Source organism: Schistocerca americana, chromosome 2, assembly GCF_021461395.2.
Source record: "Schistocerca americana isolate TAMUIC-IGC-003095 chromosome 2, iqSchAmer2.1, whole genome shotgun sequence".
Taxonomy (NCBI): Eukaryota; Metazoa; Arthropoda; class Insecta; order Orthoptera; family Acrididae; genus Schistocerca; species Schistocerca americana.
The window spans coordinates 515,975,942-515,994,791 of NC_060120.1; positions in this window are offsets into that span (position 1 = coordinate 515,975,942).

The following is an 18,850-nucleotide window of genomic DNA, read 5'->3' on the forward strand; positions in this document are numbered from 1 at the left end:
CACTTCCATCTAAACATTTATTAGATATGAAGTAAATCGGTCAAGAACTTTTGAGATTTTTGGTAATAACTTTAAACAACGACTGGTCTTTTTATAGTAGTATAGGTTACACATGGATTCCCAACAGTAAGATAATTACACTGATGTGATGTCAAACAAGAAAGCAAAAGAGTGGTATCACGGAATGAGCCCATTACACAGTTTGTTGCAAAGCTTTCAGAGGTACTTATTTCACATTTCACTGTGGCAGATCTTTTCATTGCTCTTTCGGCACTATGACTATCTTTATTCCGAAGTTTTGCAATATTTTTTTCACCTTTATCGACTTCACAACACTTATTTTGTTTTAACCATTTTAGTAAACTCATTTTTCTACTCACGACCACATACATATCATCTGATTCCTAACAAATCACAGTACCTACTGTATTGCAATCGAGATTCTGTTTCAAATGTAACTTAATTCTAGATACTCATAAAACATTTAAATCTTTGTTTTAGCGCTAAGTGGTAAGATATTGTATTGACTATTATCGATCAACATTTAACTTGGTTTGGTGTAAGGGTGACAATGGGTAACGTCAGACGAACCAACTCATTGTTCGACACATTTTTCATTATAATTCTTTGCAACGTGCGGCACAAAGAAATGCCTGTCTTTTATGTTATCGTCTCACCCATTATGAGGCGTAATGTATGATATTACTTTCTATTACCAGACCAATAGAATTTTTAAACGTATATAGGATTGGCATTTTAAGATCCGGTACATACTACCATAGCTTTGCAGGTTTTAGAATTTCCGGTACTCTATTCGGGCATTTCTATAATTTCAGGTACCGAGTGCGGCTGAGTGCAAAAGCCCTGGACGTAGGCTCAGTGTTAGATACCGAAGGAACTGGAAGATCACCTAAACTAAACTAACAGACGTTGTTGGATATTTCTGACTATGTGAAGCAGAGCCCAGCAAACTCACTGCGCAAGCTGACACAAGAAAAAGACATCGGTATTCAAGCCGCCCATAAAGCGGTTAGGCAAACACTGAAATTGTTTCGTATGGACAGCAGTTTATGAAAACAAATAACGGATCATGAAAAGCGAATCCGTGACTGAAAATGGTTTACATCTTTCATTGAGAGAAATATCATTGATAACACGGAGGCCTGGTCACGTTATCACATAAAACACACGATTTGGTCTGTGGGTAATAACATCCAGATGGCACGTGGTTGGAACTAATTTTTTTTTGACAAGACGTGAACAGTGAACGACTTCACTAGTCAGTTAAAGGAAGACAAAACCAACTACTCATGGTTTCAGCAAGATGACGCCACTGCTCACACAAACAACACTACGAGTACTGCAAGAGTTTTTTGAGGAATGTTTCAACTCAAAAGATATTGCCCCCTCATTCGCCGGACCTTACTCCTCCTTTGTGGTGCAATTACCGCAATCGCCGACACACGCTTTGGGAGTAAAGTAACTGCGTACGTTATTCATTTTAAGTTGTGGAAACCATTTAATAATAAGCGAATTAATATAAGTACACAGTAGTCATGCCTTAAGCACTATGCGTTCCGGTAGTAGAGTAAGATATAACAGTGTTTCACGAGCGAGCATAGGCCAACTGGTTGATCGGCGTCGGCGATAGCGTCGCCTTGACACTAGACTGAACAATGAGTATAGTCAGTGGAGTAATTTTACGAATAACCATGAAGCAATAAGTTGTAGTAATAGTAATTTAATAAAACAAAAACGTAAGTAGCTTTTTAATACTCGAATCAGAGACCCGAGATCATTCACAAGCTAAGCAAAAATCGTTGGAAAACAGCAGCAAGAAAAGATCGACTTTTAAAATAAGCCGACTTCATTTCCAAGAATACATGAGCACCTATTACCAGAAATAGCCACAGAAATTTGCATTCCAGTAGCAGAGAACGGAGAGGTAAGTGAAAGAAATCATTGCAATTCTGTAGATCTACGGAAACAGTACGTAACACTGATACATGTTTGTCGTATAAAGATTATTGCGCTCGGCTAAGGAGAGTCTTTTTAGTGTGTTGTCAGTGCCTTTATCTGCAGAAAAACTGATGTTTGTAAACGACAAAAATGCAATTTAATCTAGAGTTCGTGATAAGTTCATTACCAGGATAACTGCCTATAACCTACAGATATGTTACCGAAACGTTCAGTAAACAAATGCTAATATGTTATTACTTGTGCGTCGAACTGATGGAGAAAACTCGTACTGTACTCTCCATTTCTGAAAGAGGAATAAGGAAAATAGTATTCTCCATAATTTTAATCGAACTTCCAAAGATGGTATTACCACTCAATAATAACTTCTTATTATTTTAGTTTTGTATGTGAAATACGTCTCCCTAATAGTAAATTACTGTTACATTTCTTACTTTATTGTGATTGTGATGGGACAGTTAATTCAGTTTAATGTCAGGAGCATTTCAACGCTAGTTTTTTGTACAAACTTTAGTCATACAGTCGTACATTGTAACCATGTGTAACGACTCTCGTGAAGGTCATCTGTAATAGCTTAGAGACGAATGAATTACGTAGACGTACTTAAATAGGATGTTAGCAAAGACAAATGATTTTCATGTACACCTGCACGCAGATGAAATGCACACAAACTGCATGACAGTTCGCAGCTTAGTTTGCACTAGTGTACCTCAGATAAGCCAATAAATAATACTAAACATGTTTATTGGTTTTCTGTGAGGTCTCGAAACAAGTATCCTACCCGTGGTGTTGTGTATTTTATCATTAAACGTGAATGTTTGTCAAGTGTTTGCTTATCGTGGAAATATATTTGAGCAGTGCACGATATTTCTGGAAAACACATGCAAAGTGCGAAGCTGTGTTATCGGACTTTAAGAATATGAAGTTACTGATACTGTTTGAGGTATTCTTGTGTACGCATACGACGCTTAATTTCATAGGTCCTCAGCAATTGCTACTGTAAAATTTTATCCCTTAATGAAAGCTCTGTTTTTCTTTTCATTTCGTCATGTAGAGTTGAAATTAATAGTTCTAAAATGAGTTACGAAGCAGTTCATAGTCCATAGAAGGCACAATTTACGATTAATCATTGGAAGAGAATGCCTGCGATCCAAAGTAATGGCAGAAAAAAAGTTTGAAGATCTTGTCTTTACTACATGGAGGGGGTAGAGTAGCACGCTGCTAGTTTTCTTTTCGAAGAAAGGTTCGTGCGGAACAGATCTTACATTACCCTCTAAAAAGGACGTTGAAAGAGTTTAGAGTGTAAATTGCGCCTAACAGCTTCTGAGCACCTAAAAATGTGATTAGTATTTAGTGTACTTTCTGAGAATTATGTAAATGCAGGAAAGAGAAAGAGGAGCGATGAATTTCACTCGAATGATTCAGAAGCTGAAAATTTTCATATTTTAATTTCGAATATACATTAATATAGTGTGCTTTGTTTCACTTCGTTCCTATTTTCTGTCTTTCTTTAACGATCTTTTATTCCTCGCAAAGAACAGAAGGTCAATAGTCGTAGTTGTGCTTTACTTTGAAGTTTAGTTCTATAGAGAGATATCAAGTTTAGTTCTGTAGAGAGATATCTTCAGCTGTGGATGCATCATTAACACCAGGAACTTTTTCGGTGAATATGCGAATATATACTTCATAATAAACACCTTTGTTATGTTCGCAATTGTGGCTGCCCTTTAATCATTTCCAAACAATGCTGCAAATAAGTTGTGTAATTACACGTGGTTAATGATCCTCTGATCGCATTCTTGTTAATAAATATCCTCCAACTGCTTAGAAAAAGGGGTAGGCCAGTGGTTGAACTTTGCGGCTCTTCTGTGGAGAAATGGCAAGTACCTTAATGTTGGGGTCCCTGCAACAAAAGAAGGCATTCAGAAACAAGTGTGACGAATAGTTGCTCTAAATTAACAGTTGTCTTGAGTTTACTGTTTATATTTCTCAAAACGTAGTAACCATATGAGATACAAATCTGAGTTGTACTACTCGGTGTCTGAGTACATAATAACACAAGGTGATTAATTGTGAAAAAAATATTCCTGGAGGGACGTAATTTCCACTACCTCCAATACAACATACAAACATTATCGACTGATTCATTTTTCCGGATGCAGTCTTATCCGTGTGTTTCTTCTTGTATGTTGCAATGACTTTCGGAGTTCTGTCAGGAACAGCTGAAGTTCTCGACTCATCAGTGATAAATGTGCCATGTGGACCTGACTTGTATCTCATCAACAGCTTTGAAAGATTGTCACAGAAGATGCACATTTGCGTTTTGGAGCGGTTTTCTCTTACATAGGCACCAGCCCAAAAAAAAGTAAAAGTATACTTGAAATGGACCGTACTTGTTTAATATGATTTCTGATGACTTACTCTGAGCTCTGAGAACTTAATCAAGTTCCATAGATACTTGTCGTTCGTACTTCCGATTTTTCAGGCCCAATGTTTCAGCTTCTAGCATTTCTGCAGTGCATACCTTCCGCACAGTTTTGTTTTGTAGACACTAAAATATTAAAGAGTGTCTGTCTATTGTCTAAATCCTTGCATCGTATAATATCCATTTGTAACGTTTATAAAATGTTTTGCTTCATATCACCAAAAAAGCCTTATAATGGTAACGCATGGGGTTACATTAGCAACTGCGCAGTTTTAGTCCAATCGCAACGTATAAACTTGTCCCATATTACACCTTTGCTGTTTCTTTCCGCACACGGAAACTCTTTGATGGAATGTCAATGTGTTAATACGTCACAAAAACGACAATGTGTTGTAGTACATGATCGCAGAAAGTTAAACTTACTATTATTTGAGCTGGAGCTTATTTTCACAATGTTAAATTTTGTATGAAAATAGCGTGAAACTATTCTTAACCATTATGTGTAGAAGGCAGCGCCCGGCAACAACTGTGGCAACAATGAGTCAGCAACAGAAACTCTTTCTAGTGCTGGGACAATCGATTGTTGTTATCTACCAGTTGTTGAGTCGATTGTTTCTTCGTTCAGTCGATTTTTTTCGGTCGAATGAAACAACCGAATTAAACCAGGCTCTATCGTTATGTCAGCAATATGAATGTTTTCACTCACATACAGGGCTTAAGTGGTTTCGCTCAATTCGAGAAAACGATTGAAACAAGTCTCCGTCGGTTGCGGTCCATATTTGAGTATTTTAACTCACTGATAGCGTTTGAATGGTTTTATTTAATGCGAGACAACCGATTTACAGAAGTTTCCGTCGGTTTTGGCTCTTATATAAATGTTTTCTCTCAGTCTCCGAGTTTACTTGATTTTATTTTCATACTTTTCAGCCCTTCTGTTTATATATGAACCATGAGTAGGACTCACAACTTCTTTACAGCCAAATAAAATATCTTATTTTAAGGAGATACGAATAAGACCTATATTTCTAAAATTAAAATATTTCCAAAATGTATATTTACCTACTTACATATGAATTTTCGTACTTGTTGCATTAAATATCAATTTTTGCTTGGTTTCCAAAGTTTAATATCTGGTGCTGCACTGCATACTTTTGTATGTATAAAAGAACAATTACTTTTCGACACTTTTATGAGACCAGCTTCTTTTCTTTTTGTTTGGTACAAATTTTGCATTTGGTATTAAACTAACTTCAAGATCAGTTAGACACTTGAAACTTTCAACAAAGCTCAGAACTTGATGAGGCTGCAGTATTAACTCACTTTCCAGTTTTTTGTGTGGTAAAGGGTACTTCTGTTTTCGTTCTGCGTGTCTGTCTGTCCATTACAAATTTTGTAACTGGTTTTAAACTAACTAGAATAAATTTCTTTATTTTCGTGTATGATCACAAAATGTTAGGCCCTCAGATTACCTGTTTCGGTCAGCAATGAGCATCTGCAGGTCTAGTATAATGGAGCCATCATCAAAATCAGGTCTGCATCAGCTTTATCTTTTGTCGATGCCACTATGGTCAATAATACTAGGATATCTTTTTGAAGTAGATCTGAAGATGGTCATTCCCGGGTTCGATTCCCGGCGGGGTCAGGGATTTTCTCTGCCTCGTGATGACTGCGTGTTGTGTGAGGTCCTTAGATTAGATAAGTTTAAGTAGTTCGAAGTTCTAGGGGACTTATGACCGTAGATGTAAGTCCCATAGTGCTCAGAGCCATTTGAAGATGGCCATTGCTGACCGAAACCGGTAGTCTGAGAGCCTAACTTTCGTGATCATAGACGAAAATAAAGAAATTTATTCTGCACCTTCTGGATCACTGTTAGATTCACGACCATGTCGCAGCTTGCTTGCTAGTAAACTAACTTCCCAATGAGCTAAGGACCTGAAGCTTATAACGAAGCTCAGTAGTGCATTATAATGTAATATTAACTCGCTTTATTTTCTGGTGTGTGGCGGAGAATATTTGGTGTACTACTGCAATTCACCGGTTTCTGTAACAGTATTTTTGTACAAATGTCCGAGGTAAAATCGGACCTTTTTCCGTGTCTGGAGAAATTTCTATTGATTTGAGATAAATAGATTGTAGCAAACCGTAGTTAAAAATCATTAAAGTGGACCGAACCTTAGGTAGTTTCTATGTTTTAATCTATTAAATCATGCTTAAACGCTCTCCTGTCCATATACAGGATGTTCCAAAATGATCTTCACAGGTTTGCTAAAGTATATTTCAGAAACAGGAATAGGTAGAAAGGTGCAGTTTACGGCATAATGTTCACACGCACCTGAAGCTATCTTTTCTCGTATTTCCCATGTTAGTTATTGATTGGCCACCCACCCCTCCCCCAGCAGTTGGTAGAGTGCGTTGCATAGTTGGTACAGAGCGGATATGACAGCCAGGTCGTGCGGAATCTTATTACATTGTTTTTCTTTGGGCTGTTGTTGAAGGAACTGTGAGCTCGCATCAGAGCAGCAACAGCACCCGGTAACGAGGACAAGCTCGGCCGAACATGGGACTGGAATGTCGCTTAAATATCCTGTGTGTTTCAGATGGTGCACGTTTTTATCGTGACCGTGCGCCCTCAGTCACGACATTTTTAGCTCTAACCGATTTTTATTTTCAAAAGTAATTCAGGAGATCTATTTGGTCCGGATTTAACAATTATGAAACGACTTATCCCAAATTAGATATTCATCTCACCTGTATCAGTATGCTCGTACCGAAAGAGTATATTCCCAAATGAATAACGTACGGAGGAGTGACAAAGCACAGTCTGTTGCAGAAACTACGAAATTAATGTTAGTGACTAGAGTGAATTATGATGAAGCTTTTGTATGCTATTGAAGAATACAGGAAAATTTACAGACTGATAAATTCTGTATGTCTGCTCACACTCCATCTTGTAACAAATTAAAATGATTGGTTGCATAATTTAATTTAATTAAGACTTTTGCAATATCAATAATTTTTATTAGTCCCGAATTTTGGTCTAGAACATATGGTCACATCAATACACCGAACTCTGTTAAGCGGCTACTAGAGCCTTACGTCTGTATGAACATTATACCGAAAATCGTACATTTTTACCTCTCCCTGTTTCCCAATATATGTGATCGAAGTTGTATAGATAGTTTTGGAAGACCCTGTATTTTGCATATTTCTTTATTGAGACAGTGAGAAACCACCGATAATTGGTAACCGCATGTACCGCGACGCTACCCCGCCATCCATACAATAGAATATTTTCCATGTTATTTGCCTTTTACTCATCGATCTTATTAAAATTGACCTTTTTAGATTCATATTCCTTACTGTAAATGAGCACTACGTTTGAACATGAACGACTGTATAAGCTCTTTCACAAATTCTTGTTACTCTCGTGTGTAATTCAGATGTGCTGACTGGCAGGAAGAGCCCACCCGCTGGCGTTGTCAGCGAGGAAACGCTCCCCCTCTCACGGCCCGTTCCCCGCGGTACTTCGTTGACATCGGTCAAGTTATCTATAGACTGTATGTGTACAGGAAAATAATTCGATATGACCTAGATGTACGGGGTTTTGGAAGCTTTTGTCTGGAGTTGGCGATTTAAGTGGTGAAAGACCTACCCAATCATACGCCAACTTAATTAGTTAAGCGCTAATGGCACTTGGAAGAACTTAAGCCACAACAATATATGAATCAGTTTTAAATAATGAAAAGAAAATTTACTCCGTTCAGAACACAATTAAATGAACATGTATAATGCTTATTTTAATTTCGGTATACCTCCTGACATACGTGTTGACATACTCCTGGTGATTGGGCATGAAAACAGGAAGAAAGGAGTAAAATAGAAACAGTGAACGGTCCACGATCAGTATGTGCAACAACGAGTGAAGCTGAAGACGGTGGTGCCCTGGTCATGTGATCACGGTGTTGAACACGAAGGGGGAGATTCGGGTTTGGATCAGCCTAATGTCGCGTTTTTTCACAAAATTATGAACTGTCCGTCCGCTCGTTGATGTGTCCGTTAGCTGTATTGAAATTTGTGTCTGTATCGCGGTGTAACGTGCTTTTGCAACAGCGACGTGTAACGAAAGGACCTCCAGATGTACGTGCCTCTCACTTGTTGTACACAAGTATAATCGGTTATGCCTTTTGCGTTCCGTTCTGGGAGTTTTGACTCTTGAATCCTTGTTTGTAACATAGTTCACACCCGTTTATTTGCTGGTTTCATTTCTGTAAGAGGTCTATAAGGCAACTGTCCTGCTCCCGCTGTTCATCAAAATAAGTTGCGACGGTAACATATTCTCACCACATGACTCATACTCTATAGCCAATGTATAGTGTGACAACTGCCAAGACTACAGGAGGAGAGCAGACGGACGGTTCATAAGTTTTTTAAAAAATGGAGCACGATTGGGATTTGAACACGTACCACGACGCCGCGGTTCTTGATAGTCGCTCGATATTGCACACTTTGAGTTTGGACCGTTCACTGCTTTCATTTTGCTTCTTTTTTCATAGTTCAGTAGACCTCTTTCTTGTTTTCATGCTTGATTTCCGTTCAGTTTTTGACGAGATATACGCTGGGCCATCTTAGCACTAAATCTGAGGGCGGTGCGATAGGGAGTTTCCCTTGCCACAAGAATGAATGGGTAGCTCAGTCGCCTAAAATATTCGAGTAGTTTGAGTTAAAAGAATGAATATATGGCTCAGCCAACAGAAAAACTGCTGACTGTTTTCCCTCGAAAAGAGGGAGGCAATGAAAACCACGTAACTCCGCCTGTCTGCGAAAACTTAATTCCAGTTCCCAGCATCTCCAGCATCAAAAAAGGAATTGAAAATGCATGAATTTCTCTAATCTGTCAGTGACTGGGTTTCTGCTTTACAGTTACCCATTTGACAACTGTATCTCTATCACTTTGAATACTTTTTAGCAAACAGTTTTTGCTTCTCCTGTAAAATCTGCTAAAATGGAGTTACTAGGATTTCATAGCCACCCATCCATATGCTACTGCACTAGTAAAACTTCGAAGTATGGTATATTTCGAAACAAAAACTCATACATTAAGTTGCCTTACAATTTATACAAATGTTTTTCGCACATACTACACCTTCTCTAGGCGGTCTTCTTCTTCTTAGATGATTCTGAGATTAGCGAAACAAAATTGCGCTCGACTAGGCGTGAGGGATTACTACCGTCAGCCGAGCTCCTTCCATGAAGTCCCTCTACGGTCGGTGGTGAACTTCTAGAATCTCCTTCATGAGTTTCTGCAGAAAATTAGATGTTGAAATATTTCTTCTCGTTTGAATTTTAAATAACGCATGTGCGTTTAGTACAGGCAGATCCACCAAATGAAAAGATACATTTTTATACCACTTCACAGTTTTTCATGCACATTCTATTGAACTTAGCATAATGTTGCTGCCGTTGACGGACATTTTATTTTCGCAGCAACATACGATGAAAGCTGGTATTACTTTTTCTTCATTTTTCCTTCTGTCAATATTGCCTGTCTCTGTAATTTCAGTTTTATGAAGAGTTGAAAGCATCCTCATTCTCACTTGTCCTGCCACTTGAGAGCAAGATGTTTATCTGTTGACATCAACTAGAACTCATCTGTTTTAAGTTTTTTGGTAAAGCATGCACGCCTTTACGATTTTGCCGTGCAGTTCCACAACCATTACTCACTCTGTCATGAAGATAAGAAAATAACACTGAACTAATGTATCAATTCTTAAGATATAGTGTATGATCTTTACCAAAGTAGCATTCTAGTAAAGTAACAACAATGCTTTCCAGGGATTCCAACACTTACATGAAAATCGGTTTCTTTTCTTACGTCCGTTGCTGCGCCCACATAAATAATAAAGTCAAAAATATATCCAGTTTCACAGTCTATTGTATATAGATCGAAATGTTTGAAAAAGACACGACATTTTTACAGAACTAAACTTTCGTCATTGCACAAATGTTTGAAAGAATGGGAAGCATCTGGATATGCTTTTCTAATATGATGCACATTTCGCCTAATTTTCCGCAGTTTTTCACCTCCAGGAAGCTCATTGTTGTCAATAAAGTGTAACATTCTTGGAATGATTTGCGTAAACATTTGAGTAGACAGTAACCGATCGTTGGTACAATAACTGTTTATTTCATATTTCTTATCACTTAACCATGAGGAAATTACGGCAAGAAAACTATAAATTTGATCGCGGTTCGTGTTTTCACAATGTGGCAGCCTTGATTTTTCACTGCCGTAGTTTCCAAAGGTGCTCATAATGTAAATTACATTTCTCAGCTATGTATTTATAATTCCTTGGCCAAAAAAAGCTTGAAAACAGTCGTACACAGTAGATCAATCATCCGAATTGACGATTTTGCAATCGAAATGGCTGTTATCGGAATTATACTCTTTGAGGTCCACATGAGAGTCCTTCCATCTAAGAAGAAGAAGCGATAGTAACACCAAGATCAGGATCTGCATTTACTGGTTCAGCGTTTGCTGGTTCACTAATATTCTGAATATTTGTGGTGAAGGATTCACCGCCGGCCGCGGTGGTCTAGGGGTTCTAGGCGCTCAGTCCGGAACCGCGCGACTGCTACGGTCGCAGGTTCCAATTCTGCCTCGGGCATGGATGTGTGCGATGTCCTTAGGTTATTTAGGTTTAAGTAGTTCTAAGTTCTAGGGGACTGATGACCAAAGATGTTAAGTCCCATAGTGCTCAGAGCCATTTTTGAAGGATTCACCAACGAGCTCATAGGTATCACTATCTTTCTAACCATATTCAGCTGGTTTGGGCATGATGAAGCTCTCGTCGTCACTTTGATTGAGAAGACTCAGTAGCTCATCTTCTGTAATTGGCGGTAGCGTAGTGCCGTTTTATTCGATAATACAGAATGGGCAGCACACGAACTAGAGTACTTCACGATACCACTGACCTCTAATATGAGTTCAGCATTCAGTAAGTCGTTCGGGTAATTCACCGTATTCCAACTATATAATCTTTTGTTTTTGACACGACATTTCTCCACTCAGCCACATTTCTCAGGAAATAAACAAAATATTCTGTAAGGGATAATCTAGTGAGGAGACGTATGGATTTTTGTGTTTGTTTTATTTACTGCTGAGTGCCAATATTTTTACATCTTGTTAGATAGCATGGGACCAATAGAAAAGCCCACAGAGTTTTTTGAAAGTGACGGAGAAGTGCTGTTTCTGAAAGAAACGCAAATAAATTATAAAACAAAATTCTGTAACACGGTTTTAATACTCTGTAATGTATTTAGAAACTTTATTTCTTACTACAGAAAAGCTTCAAAATTGGTAACAGATCATTGGACCCATTCTTCCTGTCCTGTGCCAAGGGTCTCAGTAAAAAAAGTAATTGTTTACGACACAATTTTCGACACAGACTATGTTTGAAATAAAAAGAAGATAGTTTTACGACATTTCTATTACATTGTGAAGCTAAACTGTTACAAATTCAATAATAAATGAGAAATAAAAAATAACGTCTTATATCTATGTGTCTTTATCAGCTTAATTTGTCACCGGCTGTTTAGGAGGGTCACATTAAGTCAGGAGCACATGGCTACAAAGGACGGCTGACTGTAGTAAGCAATGGTTACATGAATAACAAGTCGATGAATGAAATTCTTCGTATTAAAACTCCAAAAATTCACTTACATGTAATGTCGGTTTGTCATGTTTTTTTCACTCTTCTTCCCATAGACTTCTCTGAAAGTAGTCATTTCTTGAAGTATTTTGACCTCCAATTATGAAAATTTAAAATATTTTTTGTCTGTAGAGTCTGAACAGTAAATCTGTTGATCTTGTTCGAAGCTACATATTCATTTAGTGTACAGACTCTGCGTGGTGTGTGAATCTTCCTCTTTATAGTACCAAAATCACGATCACGTGGCGTAAAGCAATGTCCACGTTTTCATGTTGTGAATTTAACAACATTAATAGTGAGTTGCTTGTATAGATCGCTTCCTGTGCTGACATTTCACGCACACATTTAGAGCAGAAACAGACACCTCTGCAAGACAGTTTCTGCATTAGACTGGAATTTTCCATTCTTTCTGTAGGCCGGGGATATATGGCACACGTGTTTCTTCTGCATAAAATTGTAGGTATTGCCTATATAATCACGAAAATGTGAATAGCTCATATAGAGTAAAAAAGTGGAGAAATGCTGTTTTTGGAATACTTATGCAAAAATCATCTCTGACTCTGACAGGATACTAGACGTTATACTTATCTATATGATTGTTGCAGGGGATCGCTGTAAATATGTTTCAGATCAAGTCGTACGTATACACCTCGAGCATTCAGAGGATCATCGTATATAGATACGTCAGGAGCAGTGAAACAGTTAATAAAACTGAGACACAGGCGTTGCCCAGTTTCACCTACAGCGCTGACTTACACCAATCTTTTCTGCGTGTAAATTTCCTGCCATAATGTGTGAGTGTTCTGCATATTTGACGTCTTTCTACCTATGGACGACGGCTTGGATTCGTAGCTGAAGCTGAAAAAAATATCATTTATTTCGCTGTCATCCCGATCTAGCTCACCCATCGAGCTGTTTTATTTGTTCTTAGAGATTCTTGGAAAACAAATTAACTGGTGTATTGACTCTGTGGTGGAAGTATATGCACATATTCTGTGTCAGAATATGTACTGGAGAGAATAACATCCGTTTTTTTCAGATTTTATATCAATGATGGCTCTAACAGAACACGAACGCCTAATAGGCACTTAGAATAGTGGTTTCGATCGTGGTTAAAGATATATAAATACAATGAAAAGTAAGATACGGCGCTTCCATGAGTGAGTGGTGCTGGTGTAGACTCACGCGCTCTAGGTTAACATATTTAATATTTATAATAACCATGTATTCTTCTTTTACATGCAATATAAATGACAGTCTTTTTTTCTGTTGACCTCAGGTATTATTAAAGTACATCATTTTGCCAAGTACTGGTATCTGACGACTCTTTGAGATATCGATACACACCACTACGGGGTACACTGAGAGCCCTGGTTTCAAACACTCGATGTCGAAATGAAAATGTGTTTGTCGTTTAAATTCTTTTAACATCTACCAAAATCTCGTTGGTCGCGGGATGCTACTGTTTACTTACGTAGTCTTTAGCCATATCTGAGACGGGTACAGCGAACTGGAGACATTTACTTTCTTTTACTTACTTATTCATATGGAATTTATTTTGCAATGATATAAGATTTGTCACTGTAATACACTGAAACGAAATAGCTCAGAAATATATACACATATAGAACATATAAGTGTGCTTTTATGGGGATAAGACAGCTGGTTGACTGTCAGTCCCTGTATTTAACTGAAATGATTTAGTGAAGTGGCGGAAAACCAAAATCATGATGGGCAGACATGACGTTAATGACTTATACAACATCATTGCCTCATTCAATGGTCACTACCGTATAATATTCTTTGATTTACGCAATAGTCAGCTCCTAATAACTTGTGACGTGAATTATAGTTCCCGCTCACCATCGCTGCGCGCACTGACACGCGCTGGTGACTCCGAAACCATGAATATGCTGCTACACACCTTGCATTACCTCCAGTATTTTCGGGAAACTGCTCGCAAAAACAACATCATTATCATACACTATACACTTATCAGCCAGAGCATTGTGACAACCGAACTGCTATGAATATAAACCCGTCCAGGCGATAGCAGGTTCACCTGGCGACGATTGACTGCTAGTCAGACACACGAACGGTGCATGCAGGATCAGTGTGTGTGCTGTTCAAGTGTTGAATGGAAAAGGTGTGCGATCAGTCTGAGCTTGACCGAGGGCAGACTGTGATTGCCCCGAGGATCTGCATGAGCATTTCGGAAACTGTACGACTTGTGGGATGTTCGACAAATGCTGTGGTGAGTGTCTTCAATACGTGGCGGAACCAAGGTAAAACAATGTCCAGACGTCATAAGGTTGGGAAGCCACCGCTCATGACAGACGTCGGACATCGTAGGCTGAGGAGACTGGTAAAACAGAACTAACATCAGACGTTAATGATGGATGGAGCATATGTGTGTATGAGCCCACAGTGCAATGACAACACCAAACAATGCTCCTCCGCAGCCGACGGCTCATGCTTGTGCCAATGTTAACACCATTACATAGGCAACTACAACTATATGGACACGTGACAATCGGCATTCGATGTTGGTGCAGTGGCAAATTGTTGCATGAACTGATGAATCGCGATACCTTCTAAATCATGCCGGTGGGAGGGCGCGAATCTGTCATCTTCCAGGGGACCAGTTCCTTAACACCTATACTGCAGGATGGAGGCAATCTGGCGTCAGCTCTATTGTGTTCTGGGCAACAATCATGTGGGCATTCGAGTGTCCAGTGGAACTCGTGCAAGGCACCAAGATGGCAAAGGAGTACCTTACACTGGTTGCAGACCATGTAAGTAGTAGGGCACCAGTGGTGCTTGTGCATTTTGTTAGCATGGATTGCAAACATTCAGGAGCAGACTTCATCAATTTGTAACCCGCACCCTTCCCCTTAAGCTATTGTTCTGTTAAGTGGTTTGTGACCCCCTGGGGTTGATTTATGACCTGGGAATAATCTGTCCTGCAAAAACCCCCAAACTCACCCTGCCCCTAGTCCAAGCTTCTAGAAACCTCCAACCCTCCCCATCCTCCCTCACCGATACAGCTACACTTTCAGGCCTGATTTATTCGAATAGCTCTCTCCCAGTGTATCAGTTTGTGTGAATAATTATCTAAGTGAGTAGTATTTTAAACATAGCTGCACAACTGCAACGGTTCCACGTAATAAAATTATAAACAGCCGACCAGTTGCAATGGATAAAGAATTCTTTACCTAGGTTTCAACAAATTTAAATTTGTCTTCTTCAGAAGGTGGCCTAAGGACAATGAACATCATAGCTTACATTGGAAAGGTATGAAATTTAAGTCAAGAATAGATTTTAACATAAATTAGAGAGCTCTTGCATTACAGAAATATGAGAACGACGACTGGTACTTACAATTTCACATTAGTAAGGACTAATGTACCATCGCCGTTTTTACAAATGTCGGCATAGATCCATTTGTCGAAATTAAAATATAGCCCTAGAAATAGGGTTTGTCACGTAAATATAAATTAGTACATGGATCTTGCAGAGCTCACAACCGACTGAGCGTAATCGGCCAGCGTAGTTACTCTGCGACCAGGGCAGGTGGCGCTCATGGCGCTATCCATGTGCCAATTGGCGTACAAAAGCAACGTGTAAATTATCAGTATTAATAACGTCCTTAGATAAAGTAACAATAAAAAGAAGGAAAGCGTTTAACACTCCCGTTATAACAGTACGGGAGCCTTGGTACAATTAATGTAGTTATACATCAAAAAGGCAGGTGGCGCTTACGCCGAGAGAGTTACGCACAGTGGCATATAGAGCCAAAATATAAAAATTATATATAGTAATGTGGCAGGGGGCGAAAGACATTCCGGAAGACTGAACGGAAGGCGTCTCCAGTTTGTCTCACGAACCGTTTTCAGGCTCTGTCTCCGACTGATACTGATCTTCGGCGGGACATGGCTGCTAGTCCTGTTCCTGAGGTTGCCCCTCAGTCTGCAAGATCCGGGCGGTCGCAGAGGGTGGGCTTACTGGTAGTTGGGAGTTCCAACGTCAGGTGCGTAATGGGGCCCCTTAGGGACATGGCTGCAAGGCAGGGGAAGAAAACCAATGTGCACTCCGTTTGCATATCGGGGGGAGTAATTCCAGATGTGGAAAGAGTCCTTCCAGATGCCATGAAGGGTACAGACAGGGTGCACCCATCTGCAGGTGGTCGCTCATGTCGGAACCAATGATGTGTGTCGCTATGGATCGGAGGAAATCCTCTCTGGCTTCCGGCAGCTCTCTGATTTGGTGAAGACTGCCAGTCTCGCTAGTGGGATGAAAGCAGAGCTCACCATATGCAGCATCCTCGACAGGACTGACTGCAGACCTTTGTTACAGAGCCGAGTGGAGGGTCTGAATCAGAGGGTGAGACGGTTCTGCGACCACGTGGGCTGAAGATTCCACGACTTGCGCCATAGGGTGGTGGGCTTTCAGGTTCCGCTTTTAGGTTAGATGGCTTCGGGCAAGTACAGAAATGGCAACAGCCTCAAAGGGTGCGTGCCAAAGTCAAGACATGCGGGGACTAAGCAGCAATCGGTACTGCAATTGTAAACTGTCGAAGGTGCTCTGGTAAATACCGGAACTTCAAGCGCTGATAGAAAGCACCGAAGCTGAAATCGTTACAGGTACGGAAAGCTGGTTGAAGCCAGAGATAAATTCTGCCGAAATTTTTAGAACGGCACAGATGGTGTTTAGAAAGGATAGATTACATGCAACCGGTGTTGGCGTGTTTGTCGCTGTCAGTATTAGTTTATCCTCTTGTGAAACAGAAGTGGATAGTTCCTGTGAATTATTGTGGGTGGAGGTTTCACTCAACAAACGAGCTAGGTTAATAATTGGCTCCTTTTACCGACCTCCAGACTCAGCAACATTAATGGCAGAACAACTCAGAGAAAATCTGGAATAGGTTTCTCATAAATTTACTCAGCATGTTATAGTCTTAGGTGGAGATTTCAATTTACCAGATATAGACTGGAACTCTCAGATGTTTAGGACGGGTGGTAAGGACAGAGCATCGAGTGACACTATACTGAGTGCACTATCCGAAAATTACCTCGAGCAATTAAACAGAGGACCGACTCATGGAGATAACATCTTGGACCTACTGACAACAAACAGAGCGAACTTTTTGACTCTGTAAGCGCAGAACAGGGAATCAGTGATCATAAGGCCGTTGCAGCATCCCTGAATATGGAAGTAAACAGAAATATAAAAAAGGGAGGAAGGTTTATCTGTTTAGCAAGAGTAATAGGAGGCAGATTTCAGACTACCTAACAGATCAAAAAGAAAATTTCTGTTCCGACACTGACAATGTTGAGTGTTAATGGAAAAAGTTCAAGGCAATCTCAAACAGAAGCTAAACGGTGTGAAAGTTAGCGTAAGGAGGGCAATGCGTGAAGCGTTCAGTGAATTCGAAAGTAAAATTCTATGTACCGACTTGGCAGAAAATCCTAGGATGTTCTGGTCTTACGTTAAATCAGTAAGTGGATCGAAACAGCATATCCAAACACTCTGGGATGATGATGGCATTGAAACAGAGAATTACACGTGTGAAGCTGAAATACTAAACACCTTTTTCCAAAGCTGTTTCACAGAGGAAGACCACATTGCGGTTCCTTCTCTAAATCCTCGCCCGAACGAAAAAATGGCTGACATCGAAATAAGTGTCCAAGGAATAGAAAAGCAACTGGAATCACTCAACAGAGGAAAGTCCACTGGACCTGACAGGACACCAATTCGATTCTACACCGAGTACGCGAAAGAACTTGCCCCCCTTCTAACAGCTGTGTACCGCAAGTCTCTAGAGGAACGGAAGATTCCAAATTATTGGAAATGAGCACAGGTAGTTTTCAAGAAGGGTCGTCTAGCATATGCGCAAAACTATAGGCCTGTATCTCTGACATCGATCTGTTGTAGAATTTTAGAACATGTTTTTTGCTCGCGTATCATGTCTTTTCTGGAAACCCAGAATCTACTCTGTAGGAATCAACATGGATTCCGGAACAGTGATCGTGTGAGACCCAACTTGCTTTATTTGTTTGTTGAGACCCAGAAAATATTAGATACAGGCTCCCAGGTAGATGCCATTTTCCTTGACTTCAGGGAGGCGTTCGATACAGTTCCGCACTGTCGCCTGATAAAGTAAGAGCCTACGGAATATCAGACCAGCTGTGTGGCTGGGTTGAAGAGTTTTTAGCAAACAGAACACAGCATGTTGTTATCAATGGAGAGACGTCTACAGACGTTAAAGTAACCTCTGGCGTGTCACAGGGGAGTGTTATGGCACCACTGCTTTTCACAATATATATATATATATACAAATGACCTAGTAGATAGTGTCTGAAGTTCCATGTGTCTTTTCGGGGATGATGTAGTATACAGAGAAGTTGCAGCATTAGAAAATTGCAGCGAAATGCAGGAAGATCTGCAGCGGATAGGCACTTGGTCCAGGGAGTGGCAACTGACCCTTAACATAGACAAATATAATGTATTGCGAATACATAGAAAGAAGGATTCTTTATTGTGTGATTCAACGATAGGGGAATAAACACTGATAGCAGTTACTTCTGTAAAATATCTGGGACTATGCATATGGAACGATTTGAATTGGAATGATCATATAAAATTAATTGTTTGGTAAGGCGGGTGCCAGGTTAAGATTCATTGAGAGAGTCCTTAGAAAATGTAGCCCATAAACAAAGGAGGTGGCTTGCAAAACACT